We start from the raw sequence: 14,479 nt of genomic DNA, 5'->3' as shown, positions 1-14,479 counted from the left end.
GACCTCTCGTCCGTCTTGTATCAAGTTAGCTGAAACCGAGGCAAATTATGAACTGAAACCTGGGACTTTACAGATGCTCCCAATGTTTTTAGGGAAGGAGAATGAGAACCCCTATTTTCATGTTAGAGAATTTGATGAAGTTTGTAGTACACTGAAAATTAAAAACCTAAGTGATGATGCGTTGAAACTTAGGTTATTCCCCTTTTCCTTAAAAGATAAAGCCAAATCTTGGCTATATAGTTTGGACTCCGAGTCAATTGAAACCTATGACCAACTTACTTCTGCCTTTATATATAAGTTTTTCCCAAGGCATAAAACATCGTCTATTAAGACACAAATATGTACTTTTTCCCAACAAGAGGGAGAATCTATATATAGGTACTTAGAAAGGTTCAATGACTTGATATCTCAATGTCCTCATCATGGTTTGGAGAAGGTTAGGTTAGTTCAGATCCTATACGAGGGTTTAGATTATTCAAAAAAAACCATGGTTGAGTCCTTGTGCACAGGTGGGTTTGAGAATAAAACTGTTGATGAAGCGATGACATTTTTGAATGAAATCGCCGATAAGACCCAACAATGGGAAAATAGTAAGGAACCCCAGAAAAAGATTCTTCTAAGTAGAGGAAATGTTAATAGGGTAGAAGGATCTTATGAGTCAGATGCCAAAATAGCAGCTATAGCCAAAAGGTTAGAAGCCTTAGAATTAGGTCATTCTAGTGGTAGTAGTGGAAGAAATGAGCCTTTTTGGGAAGGCCATGCTGTTGAAGAGCAATCTAATGCTCTTTATAAAAACACTAGGTTTGATAACCAACAGAAGTTTGACCCATATTCAGAAACCTATAACCCTGGATGGAGAAACCATCCAAACCTTTCTTGGTCCAAGGGACAGAATCAAGGTCATTCTAGTAATGCTCAGGTTCCCCCAGGTTTTGGCTATACTAAGAATCCTTCAGCTCCGGCACAGTTTCAGATCCATTCAGATAAGAAACTCATGAGTTTAGAAGAGTCTCTTGCCTTGTTAACTCGGAACACTTTAGAATTTCAGCAATCCGTTGCACAAGGATTAGATGAAAATAAAAAGATGGTACAAGCTAACTCTTAGGCTATTTCCGAGTTGAAAACCCAGGTTAGTCAGATAAATGAGACATTGAGAGAAAAAGGAAAGTTTTCTAGTCAACCACAACCCAACCCTAGGGGAGTCCATCAAATATCTTTAGCTGGTGAGAAATCATCAAACCATGTGAACTCGATAACAACCCTCAGGAGTGGTAAAACGGTAGACAATAAGGTAGCCATGCCTAGTGGACATACTGTAGTTCCACCTTCTACTTCCCAAGAGGATCCCGTAGACGAGGAAACTGAAACAGTCTCTAAGGATTCCCAAGAAATTCCTGATAGGTATACCTTTGTGCCTAGAGCCCCATATCCACATTTGTTAGCCCCAACAAAGAAGAAGTCGACTTTCAACGAGATAATGGAAACATTTAAGCAGGTGAACATCAACATTCCGCTATTAGAAGCAATTAGGCAGATGCCTGCTTATGCCAAGTTCATTAAAGGTCTTTGTACACGAAAGCGTAAGCTTAATGTCCATAAGAAAGCTTTTTTAGCTGGTCAGGTAAGTTCCATTCTTCTGAACCAAACACCCCCTAAGTATAAGGATCCTATATGCCCCACCATATGTTGTGAGATTTGTAATCACATGGTCAATAAAGCTTTACTTGACTTGGGATATAGTATTAACTTACTCCCGTATCATGTATACACCCAGCTAGGTCTTGGTAAGTTGAAACCGACTAAAATGACACTACAATTAGCTGATAGGTCTGTCAAAGTCCCTCGTGGTGTCATAGAGGATGTTCTGATTGAGGTTGATAAGTTTATTTATCCTGTGGATTTCGTTGTTCTAGACACCCAGCCTGTTTAGGACCCAAGTCGTCAAATCCCAGTGATTTTAGGTCTCCCATTTTTAGCCACAGCTAACGCTGTCATCAATTGTAGGATTGGGCTTATGAATATATCCTTTGGTAATATGACCACTGAACTAAATGTCTTTAATGTTACTAGACAACCTTCAGAGAACGATGATTTAGAAGAAGTGAATATGATTAGCACTTTAGTTCAGGATTTGGTTCAGGATAATTGGCTTGACACTTTACTGGTAGATTCTTTAGATGATTTTGAGGAAACCATTCTCTTAGATCAGATATGTGATCAATCTCTATAAGAATCTCTTGAGTATTTTAAGGACTCTGAAGATCTGGAAATTCAAGAAATAGTTAGAGGTTTGTCTGTGAACCCTAAGTTTGGGGGTAGTGATGGTTCTTGTGATTGTATCGTATCCCTAATTAGATTCCCTAACTTGGGACTCGAGCCATGTACATATGAGATATTACTTGAGTCTTTTCAGACTTCGCAACCCGATCCTCCTGATACTGTCCAGGAGGTAACCCAGGTATTAGAGACCCATTTTTCGGATGAATCTATTTATCGAGACACACATATGAAGTTCAATTACGCGCCGCAGATAAACCCAGTTGTCTTGACAGAAACCTTAGATTAGGACGTGCTCCTTCTTTTCATTTTTCTGAATAAGTGGAGTTGTCTCATACTGGTGTCAGCTCTATTTGGTCTTATGGACCCACAATTGTTTCGGCTATTGATATATGATTTTGGAAGGTGACAATCCTTTTTAAGGTATTTGATGTCTAGCTAAAGACTTTAAATTTAGCATTTCCTGGGAGGTACTCATGCTTACGGTAATATCCTTCCTTATTTCTTCTTCCATCCATCAAGTGGTAACAGTTTCTTATTGTTCATGCTTTTAATTTCATCTTTAGAATATTGAGGACAATGTTAGATTTAAGTTTGGGGGTGGGGAAGAAACTTTTTGTTAGATCTTAGATGCAACAAATAAAATCCAAAGCCTAGAAATTTATGCTTATTCAGGTTGGCACTAACCAATCTAAGTGGATGGGAACATCTTGGTTGTAGGAGTTGAGGAATCAATCTGATTAGATGGAACATCTAAAGAGTTTATTCATAAAAGCACAGAGCTCAGGTGTTCGAATTAAAAAAAAAAAAAACATGGTAGTTTCGCCATAACTTGTTGAATCCTAATCCTTCTGTTTTTATTTTTGAAGTGATTTGGTAGGGCACACGATTCAAGTTATTACCTTTGCTAGGGTGGAATAGAGTGATTGAGATACCAACATCAAAAAAAAAAAGACCAGACCATTAGACCCACCAGAATAAATTCAATAAAGTCGACCACTGGTGCCCTTGTATATGCCAGTTGTGTTGATCTAGAGTTAGGTTTATCGACCACTGGTCCCCTTGTATATGCCAGTTGTGTTGATATTAGTTAGAACGGTATCTCAGTCCATTAGGATAGGTTCACCTTGGCAGAGACCTTCATACAAATATGGGAAACACCATTCACTTTTAACCATCTCTTTATCCATCTTATTAATCTTTCCATGTGATTGGTTGACTCCGGTTATAATGTCTAGAAACTATCTGAGTAGAGCTGTGTCACTTATATATGAATTATAGTATGCTGAGTGCAAACTCGTGTACAACAATTGGAAATTCGCATCAGGGTACTTCCTCTTATAGTCAATGTTTGTATGCCAACCAAGGAGATTCTTTAGTGCCTTCCAAGGTTCTGCGTAGATAGCTAGGGTCTGGAGTAATGGTTTTGTGGGTACACCTCTGGTAAACCCTCCGGAGACAACACTCCGCCGCTAGGGCCACCTAGCGGTTTAACGACTTGCTGCAGTGCTAAGTGTAGTCATTTTTATTTTCTAGATTAGATTTGCTCGAGGACTAGCAAATAATAAGTTTGGGGGTATTTGATAGACGCATTTATGTGTCTAATTTGTCCTCAATGTTCCGTATTATTATTACTCGATTTCGTACTTATTATGGTGTTTTTTGTGTTTGTAGGTATTTTTTGGGAAATAAATATTGTTGGAAAATTCGGCTCGAAAAGTTGCTCGGAGCACCCCGGAGGACAATTGCTATACGGACCCCCATTTTTGTTAAGTGTCACCCAAGGCTATATGTAGCCAATTTTTGTCCACAACACCCATTTTTGTCCATAACACCCTTCTCCCTCGTTTGAATTAAATTTTTTTGACGGGAAATATTTTTTTCACCTGCAACATATTCTTCTTCGGATTTAGAGGAGTTGCAGTGAGACTCAATGGCTGAATTTGCACGGGATGACTTTACGGAGCGTAACAGGCGTGGTATGGTTGATTGTTTCGATTAGAATTGGCTGCATCGTCAGAATGAAGCTAAACAGGGAAAGCCGTGTTCACAAGGGAGACACTCACGGGATTACAACGAGTTTGGACTTGTACCGCACGCGTTGGTTGCTTCAGAAACGTGAAGGAGTTAAACAAAGATTCTATGCACGTATCCAGACGCGTGCAGGAGAAGAAAAATAGAAGAAAATATTCTCAGAATATTTACTTTACTGCCCGAGATCAATGAAGAATATTGAGAATTACGGCGTGATTAAATGAGGCTGAGTAGTATAAATAGATTGTTGGGATCATAGAGAAGGGGGATGGAGAGTTTGGGGTTGAGAGGAGAGCCCAGGAGGCCAGAATCAAGAGTTTACAGAACTCTGTTTCTGCTGCTGCACCAAGAACACGAATAACAAAAGACCACCAGAGGCAGTCGTTTATGAACAGTGACAACGACAACCACCCGAGGGTCGCAGAGTTACAACAACAACAGTTCTTTTCTATCGTTCTTTGTAACAGTGTTTTGCAACAATTATAAACGTTGCAAACACCCAATTTTCATCATTTTTTCCATTTCATCATTTGTACACTTACTTTGAGCAATGAAATCAACTTTTGAGCGTGTTACCAACATCATGATGAGCTAAACCCAATCCTTGGGGCTATGGAGGAAGCCATTGTTTCTGTAAAAGTGATATATTTCTATTAATTTATTGCAACAACTCTAGTATGATTTTTGCATTGAACTAAAAATTGTTTATATGATTTTGATTAGTTAGGTGTATTTTCTCTTGATAGAATATGCTTGCTTTAGGGTTTTGATATTCTATGCTTGGATTAACATCTATTCTTTTGGAAATCTACATGTCTAGGCAATACTATTAGAATCAATTTGAATGTTGAGTTGCATAATTATTGTTTTATTAAATCACTAATATCAACCAATGGTGGAATCCTAGCCCCATTCTCTCCATAATTTTCACAACATCTTTTTAAATTAGTTCGCTATTTTTATTTATTAAAAAAAATCTAAAAATCCGCTTTCACAAGTCTTGAATGAATCATATTATTATAAAAACTTTGAAAAAACATCATTAAACCGCTACATACACTAGCCTACTACAAACTAACTTCGGTCTGGACTGTAGTTGAACCCCAATAAATCTCACACTGATCCGAGGTACTGTTGCGCTCCTTACGTGTCTGATCCCAGTAGGATACTACGCACTTGATTCCCTTAGATGATCTCACCCACTACTAAGCATTGCTACGACCCAAAGTCGAAGACTTTAATAAACAAATCTGTATCACACATAAAAGTCTACGGTAATAGATAAATTTGTCTCCCACAGAAATACCTACGAGTTTTTGTTCTGTCTTTCGATAAATCAAGGTGAACAGGAACCAATTGATAACCCGGACTTATATTCCCGAAGAACAACCTAGAATTAAAATCACTTCATATAATCTTAATCGACTAGCGAAAGAAGATATTGACGAATCACAAACGATGAGACAAAGGTGTTTGTGACTTATTTTATATCTTGCCTATCGGATAAATCAATCTCAAGTCAATCTTACGATTGTACTCAAATACGATAGAAACAACAATATCAGATCACAGAACTATAGAGAAAAAAGTTGGGTCTGGATTCACAATCCTAATGAAGTCTTCAAGTCGTTAACTTACAGGGTCTCGAGAAGAAACCTAAGGTTAAAGGAGAATCGAATCTATCTAATACAACTAGTATCTCACAAGAGCTTTGGGGATTAGGTTTCCCAGTTTCTAGAGTCCTCCTTTATATATACTTTCAAATCAGGGTTTGCAATCTAAGTTACCTTGGTAACAAAGCATTCAATATTCACCGTTAGATGAAAACCATATTAGATTCATGCTAATATCTTTCAACCGTTAGATTGAACTTAGCTTGTTACACACAAATGAAATGCACGTTTATTTAATTTGTGTAACCGTACCCAAACATGTACACTTAGTTGGTTAAACAGTAGTTAACCAAATGGTTAGCCATATGAGCATTTCCATATCAACCATATTCTTCTTTACCACAACTAGTTCAAATGACTCAAATGAACTAGTTAGAGATTTTTCAATTTCTTAGATATTATAGAAGTATACAAGACATAATCGAAGCAAAAACGATTTGATTCACTCGAACCAATTCATGAACTTTATATCCACGGTTTGCAATTATGCATTCCTTAGTTTATATAAGCATAAGTTCACGAATAATCGTTTTTAGGAAATAACCAACCTAAGTACGCGAACTGGTACGTGGACTTAAGTACCCGGAATGAGTTTTTGTTCAGTTCACAAAATCCGGCATATTTTCACGGGACGTGAACTTCCGATGGTGCGCTTACTGTTACGCGTACTTTATTTACGGTTTTCCTGAGCATCAAAGCACGCATACTTTGGTTCAAGGAATAAGGACTTACACACATATTTGTTACTACATAATGTTTATATCCTTCCAAGGTTATATATTCTAAACTCTCATTTTAGTCATCGAAACATTATTAGAGGACGTTATATGATTGTTATTCACAAACCATTTTTCGTCAAAGCCATTTTCAAGTGATTGAAACTTAATATGACTTTCGTCATTAGTAAAGATGAACTTTGCCAAAGAGAAATCTTACCAACACATATTTCGAGAAATAGATACGCGAGATAAACTCGGCTCGAAATAGCAAATGCGTATAATCAAAGTTTATATAGCAATACGACTTTTGTCTCAAGATAGGAGATAGAGTATATAGACTTTTGAGTGATAGATAAGTTCAAGTCTCCACACACCCTTTAGTCGACGAAGTTCCACAAGTTCCTTGAGTAGTTCTTCGGCTTTGTATGATGATCGCCATGGAGTCTTGAGCTCAACTACACTTTCTATCCTAGTCTGAGACTTAGCTATAAGTAGACTAGAAATCAAGACTTATAGTTTTAATCACTAACATTGACAAACATGCTTGAGATAGCAACGCATGCGAGTTCGTGCGAGCAGTGCTCTAACAATCTCCCCCTTTGTCAATATTAGTAACAAAACTATCAATACATATGGAATACAAAATAAATAAATAAACTTTGTAGCTTCTCTAACAATCTCCCCCTTTGTCAACAAATAAACTATCAATCTCCCCCTTGGTTCTTCAACATTACTCGAAATCTTCGTCACTTCCAAGTACTCCAATGATTCCAAAGGTTGTAAGTTTAGTATCATCGTTGATGAAAGTCCGTAGCCATAACAATGAGAAAACAAGAATTCTCAATCATTGTTAACAGTGTCATAGTATTATTATACATCATCAAAGTTAAATTGTATCACAACTTCGATAACAATACTATGGTGATATGTATCACTCCCCCTTAGTCAATACTCTATCTCACATGGAAACCACTCCCCCTTACATAATGATCCGAAGACCATATGTATTTGTAGTGTGAACTACACATTAATTCTCCCCCTTTTTATCAATAAAATTGGCAAAGGTACGAAAACTAGTGGGATCCTAATGAAATTTCCATAGAGACATTTCATGACCAAAAGAAAGCACATATCAACTTTTTAGATGCAATCATATATCCGAAGCTAAATGCATTCATCAAGGATTTTATAAAGATACAAGATAACTCCTATAATGTTCCACATCTGCACTCCCCACAAAGATTTGGCAATTAAGCACAAGTTCAATTAAGAACTCTCCCCCATAAAATGTCATTCCCAAAATAACAACAAGAACGACCTTACTTTCACAAGAAAATAAGGACTTCTTTGGACATAAAAAATTACATACGAATATGAACTTGAATCCAAAATATTCAATTAAATTAACCACAAGAAAACCCATGATTAATTTAATCGGAAATGCTCAACATAAGAGTACTTACGGAACCGCACGGTATATACATAAAAATATGGATCAGGGAAGATCAATACTGCGGAATAGACAAATATTCATTATATTTTACATCACTATTTGCACAATGACATACAATAGACATAATCCTCGTAAACAAAAGTTCATCCTATCTTCCATCAAATAATGACATAAAGGCTTTACTTTTGTAAGTAAAAAGTCCATTCAATCTTTTATCAATACTCGCATATGAAAGAGATAACTTTTGACAAATTATGGGACAATCAAAGTTCACGGACGCAAACACATATCCCATAGCAAATTGCAATATATAAAACCATAAAGATTAATACTGCAAAAATTAACATTTGTCCTTAGAAGGTAGACTCAATATTTTTCGCACGGATTTACACCAAGAATAGCTACCAAAGGCGTATAAAAATATTTTCTTAACAAGTAAGAACATACAAAGTCATTAATGACCATGCACCATAGTTCACATAAGATGGTTGTGAACATTCAAGAATCCCATAGCAATGCGTGCTACTTCCCATTCTTGAACTTCCTTCTTTTTGATTCACCAAAAATATTCTTGTAAAGATTCAAAATATCTTAGAAGATAGGTACTCCAAGTGCCCAAGTCCAAGAGAAATGGAACAAGTGTGACGAAACGGAGCAAAACACTCAAAAACAAGAGACAGGACAAGGGCCATTCTTAACTCATCCAAATTCAGGAATTGTCATCTCTATTTTGAAGAGAATTCAAAGAGTAAGAGAATTCAAAAAGAATGAGGTCATTCCAAGTTCATACGATCGAAGACGTTACAGCCAAAACAAGTTTACCGAATATCGACGTTAAGTATGCATACCGGTTTGCAAACGAATTTTCATGACCTGGGGAGTATGCAAACGGGTATGCGTACTTAAACCCCTGGATTTTGATTTTAAATGATGTTATGCATACCTGGTAGGTGTACCATGAAGTCCAAACATCCTGAACTCCTATTTTCAAACCTATACTTTTAAGAACTTTAAACACAGATCAAGTTAGGTAGAAATGAACAATAAGAAAGGTACATGGATTATTATAAGTATTCTAAGAAAATAAAAACACAAATATTGCTCAGGTTTATAGACATACCTTTTTAGAAGAATCCAGTCGAATTCTACATCCTTACCGAACATAATCTGCCCAATTCTCGTACTTGCCTCACCGTATACATAGAAGGGCATTCCTTGGTTAGGATGCACTTATAACACAATCAAGTTGTGTTGTGTGAACAATTTCTTGCTCACCACAAGTGACCTTTGGATTATCATGAAAGAGATCGCCTTTAGAACCTTTCATATCAAATTTCATTTTTCCAAAAAACTTGTTAAGTTCCAACATCATAGATACTGCCTTCTCCATAGTCATGGAATTTTCTGTATGATCATTCTTTTTCACACTCAAAGAATCATTTTCTTTCTTTGGTACCCACTTCTGAGTGCGTTTAGGAACAACCAGAACCTTCTTCCCATTACTTTATTCAAGATTTCTTGGAAGAGAACTGGATTGACTATTCTTTTGCAAGTTAGTCTTTCTCCAATTGGGAGCATCAGATCTTGTCTTAGTATTTACGAAGTTATCCTTTTGATAACCATTATGATTGTGAAAAGGATTCGTATGACGTTTATAGGCAAATCTAGGTTTATCACAGCACTGATTCCTTTGCCTAAAGGTTGTAAAGTTACAACCTGTAACGTTAAGGGGATTAGTCTTAACATATGATTTTGGTTTCATAAATTCTTGTGATGCCCAAACGAGAACATCATGAAGTTTCTCATTCCTTATACGGAAACGACATCTCCTTTCCAGGTGACCCTTATTTCCGCAATAGTGGAAAACATAAGGAATGTTCTTACCTTGATCTGTATGTGCTGACTTTGGTGGTTGATATACTTTGCTCTTTTGAACCTTAACTGCCGGTGAAGGTATTTCACTTTTGTCATCAGCGGAAACCTTTTGTTGATAAGATTTACTAGCCTTGACAAATTTTACCTCTTTGCTAATACTTGGAGCATCTATTTCCTTATAGCCCGAACCTCTTGTATCACGATGATTTTTACTTGCTCCTAGCATAGTAGTTAATTTTCTTGAACTAGTATTGAACTTTTTCATGTCATCTTCCAACATCTTGATTTTATCAAGAGCAGCAGCTAAATCATCCTCAATGCGTTTTTCTCGAGCGAGACAAGCGCTTTCTCTGTCATCAAAACTTGCTTGCTGGGAGTTAATCCTTGCTTCATATTCTGCAAGTTTCTCTTCCAACAAAAAATACTTTTGATAAAGATTATGACATTCAAGTGACTTTATACGTAGATTTTCCTCAGAATCCTTGAGGATAGATTCGAAACATAAACACATGCGTAACATCTTCTCAATTTCTTGTTTTTCTCGACAGAGAGAAGTCAAAAGAGGTTTGACATGAGAAGTTGTCATCTTCTTCTTTTATAATGAATTCAAAACCTTAACGCACTCTGAGACTTCCTCATCAACATCTCTATTAATATCTGAATCACCTTCATGAGAAAATTCATCCAATTGTTCTTCTTGGTGTATTTCCCAAACTTCAACAGATTCTACATTAAGAGAATGTTTAGATACTGACCTCGATGTGAATCCAAGCTTTGAAAATCATCTGGTAATTTATGAACTGGTACGTTATTAGAGATGGATTCATCCATAAAAATTAGATTGTTTCAAACACAGACTTATGAGGTCTTAAACGTGTTTTCCTGCTCTGATACCAATTGAAAAAGCGGGGGTACAACAACCACACCTAATATTTCTCTTAGCAATATGTATGGACTAACTCCAATATACTTTTAAGAGAATCTATTAGACAGTCAGACTTAATCTTAATAAAAGTATATCAAAGAGTTATATCTCACTTTCTCGATTCAATACTTACTCAAGCAAATAGAAATCTGCGAGTCTAATTGAATACAAGAGAAATCACTTGAAGGGTACCAAATACCAATGTTCAAGGATCAATCAATTTCAATCAACAACCAAAGGTCCCACGGATATTTTTAGAACATTGATAAAGGCGATTTTTAAAAATTGTGTAAATATTTGTTTTCGTGAACTTTATTCCAGTAGTAGTAGTTACGACATCATGGTGATAAATGACACAAATTGCTTGTGGATCGGAGGAATATCAAGTAGCTCCAACATGTTAGATCAATTCTTGAACTTATATTGATGGACCACCAGTGCGTGTGGATCTTCCTATCCTGGGTAGAATTACTTCCACATAGTATGATAATTGACTCAAACCAAAGTTGGATTCTCAGTTGTAGATATAATACATGGGATTAGATTCTTCTAGGATTACGATCGAGAACAAATACCATATTTGACACTAGGTAAAAATCCCTCATTTACAGTCCGAGTAGTTGCGAGAAATCTCACGACACGACTACACCCCTAGTAAAATCTATAAAACAATCTAAGAAATCATCATAATAATCTCAAGAACTTTTATTAAAATCTTAGAACAAATACAAAGATATGTGAAAATCCTAACTTGGGAAACAAATAATATTTCTCTCCCCTCAATATCTTGTCTAAGCTCTATAAAAGATTTCTCCCTCTTTTACAAAGGCGCTTGGTTCCTTATATAGGAGTTTACATAGTGGAGGACAGCTAATAAATCCCCTTATTTCGGATCTGACGTGCGACACTGCCTATAGGGATTTACCATTTCCGCACGACTTCTATACTACCGCATAGATCTTCACACTTTACTCGTGATTAGGTGACGTCATCTGGTTTGTCATCTTACATATGTTATACGCGATCGTATTCGCTTGCCACTTAAGGAGTTACTTCGCATACTAAACGAGTGTGCGGTATTTTGTATCCACATTTTGCCTATTCTCATATTGTTCTTTTGCTAAAGAGAGCGATATGAGAAATTCTGATTTATTTTGCCGCACCCGTTCATCTTTTCATATTCCTATCAGTTAACCTTTTTCCGCGTTCTCGGCATGGTAGTCCACGTGTGTTTTATTCACCATTCATTATCCTACACTTCTTTAATAACCGCCTCTTCTTATCCACTCATTAATGTTCTTATTGGGAGAAGTCTCTCGGGAGTTGGGATGAAAATCCTTTATTTACTGCTACACGTCTCCTCTTTTTTTTTTTACCATCTCTCACCATTTTTTCTCTGTAACTTTCTTTTTCTCTGCATCTTCCTTTGATGATTCTTTGCCATCATCCTTCCTTCGCATTCTCCTCCAGTTGTATTTCTCTTCTCAAGATCTATTCTTTATCATCATCTTGATCATCCTGATCTTGATCAACTCGATCATATCGCTTAAATTCCCACCTTCCAATCCCATTCTAAAAATGGTTCTAACAGCCGGCTGGAAGAACACCAGAGAATTCAACAGGTTAAAGGGTGATTTTGAGGGTAGAGGTTTCACATTATCAGTCCCTCATGGATATAAACCCACTTCTATGATTGGACCTGAGTGGTTTTTTCCTGATGACCAATGGGATAGTGATAGGATCATTTTTTCGCTTGGTCAAATATCTGCGGGTCTTCCCATTCCTTTGTAGAATCCTCAAATTCCTCACTTCTGCGAATTGCTTTCTCATGAAAAAATTAGAAGAGGCGTGTTTCAACTGAGCGGCGATTGCATAAGAATAATGGTCGAATATTCTCGTCGTGAGGCAGGGTTGGGATCTGCTTATCCGGTAGATGTAAGACATCCAAATTTCACACATAAGGAAATTGACCTTGCAGAGTATAAGGTTGAGAATTTATTTCTTCATTATGATGTTTTAATTATGAAGAATGGATTATTTCGATGGGGCATTCATTTGTCAAGAAAAGATGGCATCGCAGAAGAGCGGAGGATCATCCGTAATGTTGATTTTCATGATTCTTCTAATAACACCGCTCGCAAATCAAAAGAATCTTGCTGGGTGGAGTATCCCATTATTGTTGAAGGCTCTTATATTACATGCAGAGATGCTGATGGGTATGATCTCCCTCTCCCTGAGAGATTTGCCGCTTATAGACCTTGGGAATTTGTATGGCCCGAGGAAAGAAATGTGGTATGCTTCTTTTTCGACTTTATTTCTTATATCTGCTTTTCTTCTTTTGTTTCCACTATTGTCTCTTATTATCTCTTTTGGCTTCAGGTGGCAAAACAAAGAAAAAAGGAAAATAAAAATTTGCCTCTAACGCCACGTTCGCGTCATAATTAAGTAAGAAATACTCCTTGTCTAGTTTTAACAATATTGTTGCCTCTGTTTCTTATCTTTATTTGTGTGCGAAGGTTGACGCTGGAGGTGCTAGTGATTATGGTGCTTAAAATCCTCCTTTGGTGAATGATAATGCTCTTTCAAAAGCCAAAAGAAAGGGTAAGACAGTTGCCTCCAAATCTTCTACAACGAGAACCTCCAAGAAAAGGAAAGAGGCTTCTCCCATTCCTTCTGAATCGCCTGCTCATGTCAGTACTTTTTCTTCCTTTTGATGACTCTACCTCGACATCATCTATGAAAGACTTGTGAAGTTTATTTTCTGATCCAATAACTACAATTGGTGATGAAACTCTAACTCGCACGTGTGGTGCGATGGTTAAAATCTGTAATGCTCCTTATTTGATCCACGACTCTCTTCGCGGCGTTTCTTCCACTGTAACCCCAAGATTTCAATTCGCGCTTGGATCCCTGGTGAGTTTTTATTCTGCGTTAATTTTCGCAAGAATTTTACGTTTTACTCATCTTTCTCTTTTTCTGTATTGTTATATAATGCCTGTGTATCCTATGCGGTCACTAATGATTTGCATAGGAAGATTCACCGTCTTGAGACTGCAAATCAGAAAGTCAATGACGATCTTTCCACTTATAAGAACAGGGTGATTGAACTTCGTAAGAGGAACGAGCATCTAACAGGTAATTTCTTTTTTCTCTGCTATTTAGATACTTTCGAATTGTCTTTTTCTTCTCTTGATTGGTTGTATTCGCAGAGAGTTACAATTTCAGTGATGAAGCATCTAATCATTCTGGTGATGAGGAGACCCTCTTAGCACATCTTAACTCTTCCTTGCATAACCTTCCCAATGATGGGTTGGAGAATCTTAATTTGGAGGAGCTAAGGTCTAAGTATGTGATTCTTAAGTGTGAACATAAGACCTTACTATCTGTAAATAATGGTTTTCAACGCCGCCTCCATAATGATAAGGAAATGATTAAGTTTTAGAAGCGAAAAAGAACGCACTCATTTCAGAGAAGGATGAGATTGTCCTTAAGGGTGCTTAAGCTTTAAAAAGGTTTCATGAAG

The 14,479-nt window shown here is 36.8% G+C and overlaps 1 pseudogene; it reads right to left on the bottom strand.

Moving 5' to 3' along the window:
- Positions 1–329: 329 nt before the first annotated feature.
- LOC113341677 lies at positions 330–429 on the bottom strand (annotated as a pseudogene).
- Positions 430–14,479: the final 14,050 nt, after the last annotated feature.

Source organism: Papaver somniferum, unplaced genomic scaffold (genome assembly GCF_003573695.1).
Source record: "Papaver somniferum cultivar HN1 unplaced genomic scaffold, ASM357369v1 unplaced-scaffold_30, whole genome shotgun sequence".
Lineage (NCBI taxonomy): Eukaryota > Viridiplantae > Streptophyta > Magnoliopsida > Ranunculales > Papaveraceae > Papaver > Papaver somniferum.
Note: the sequence above shows the minus strand (reverse complement) of the source record. Positions and strands in the feature narration are given on the sequence as shown.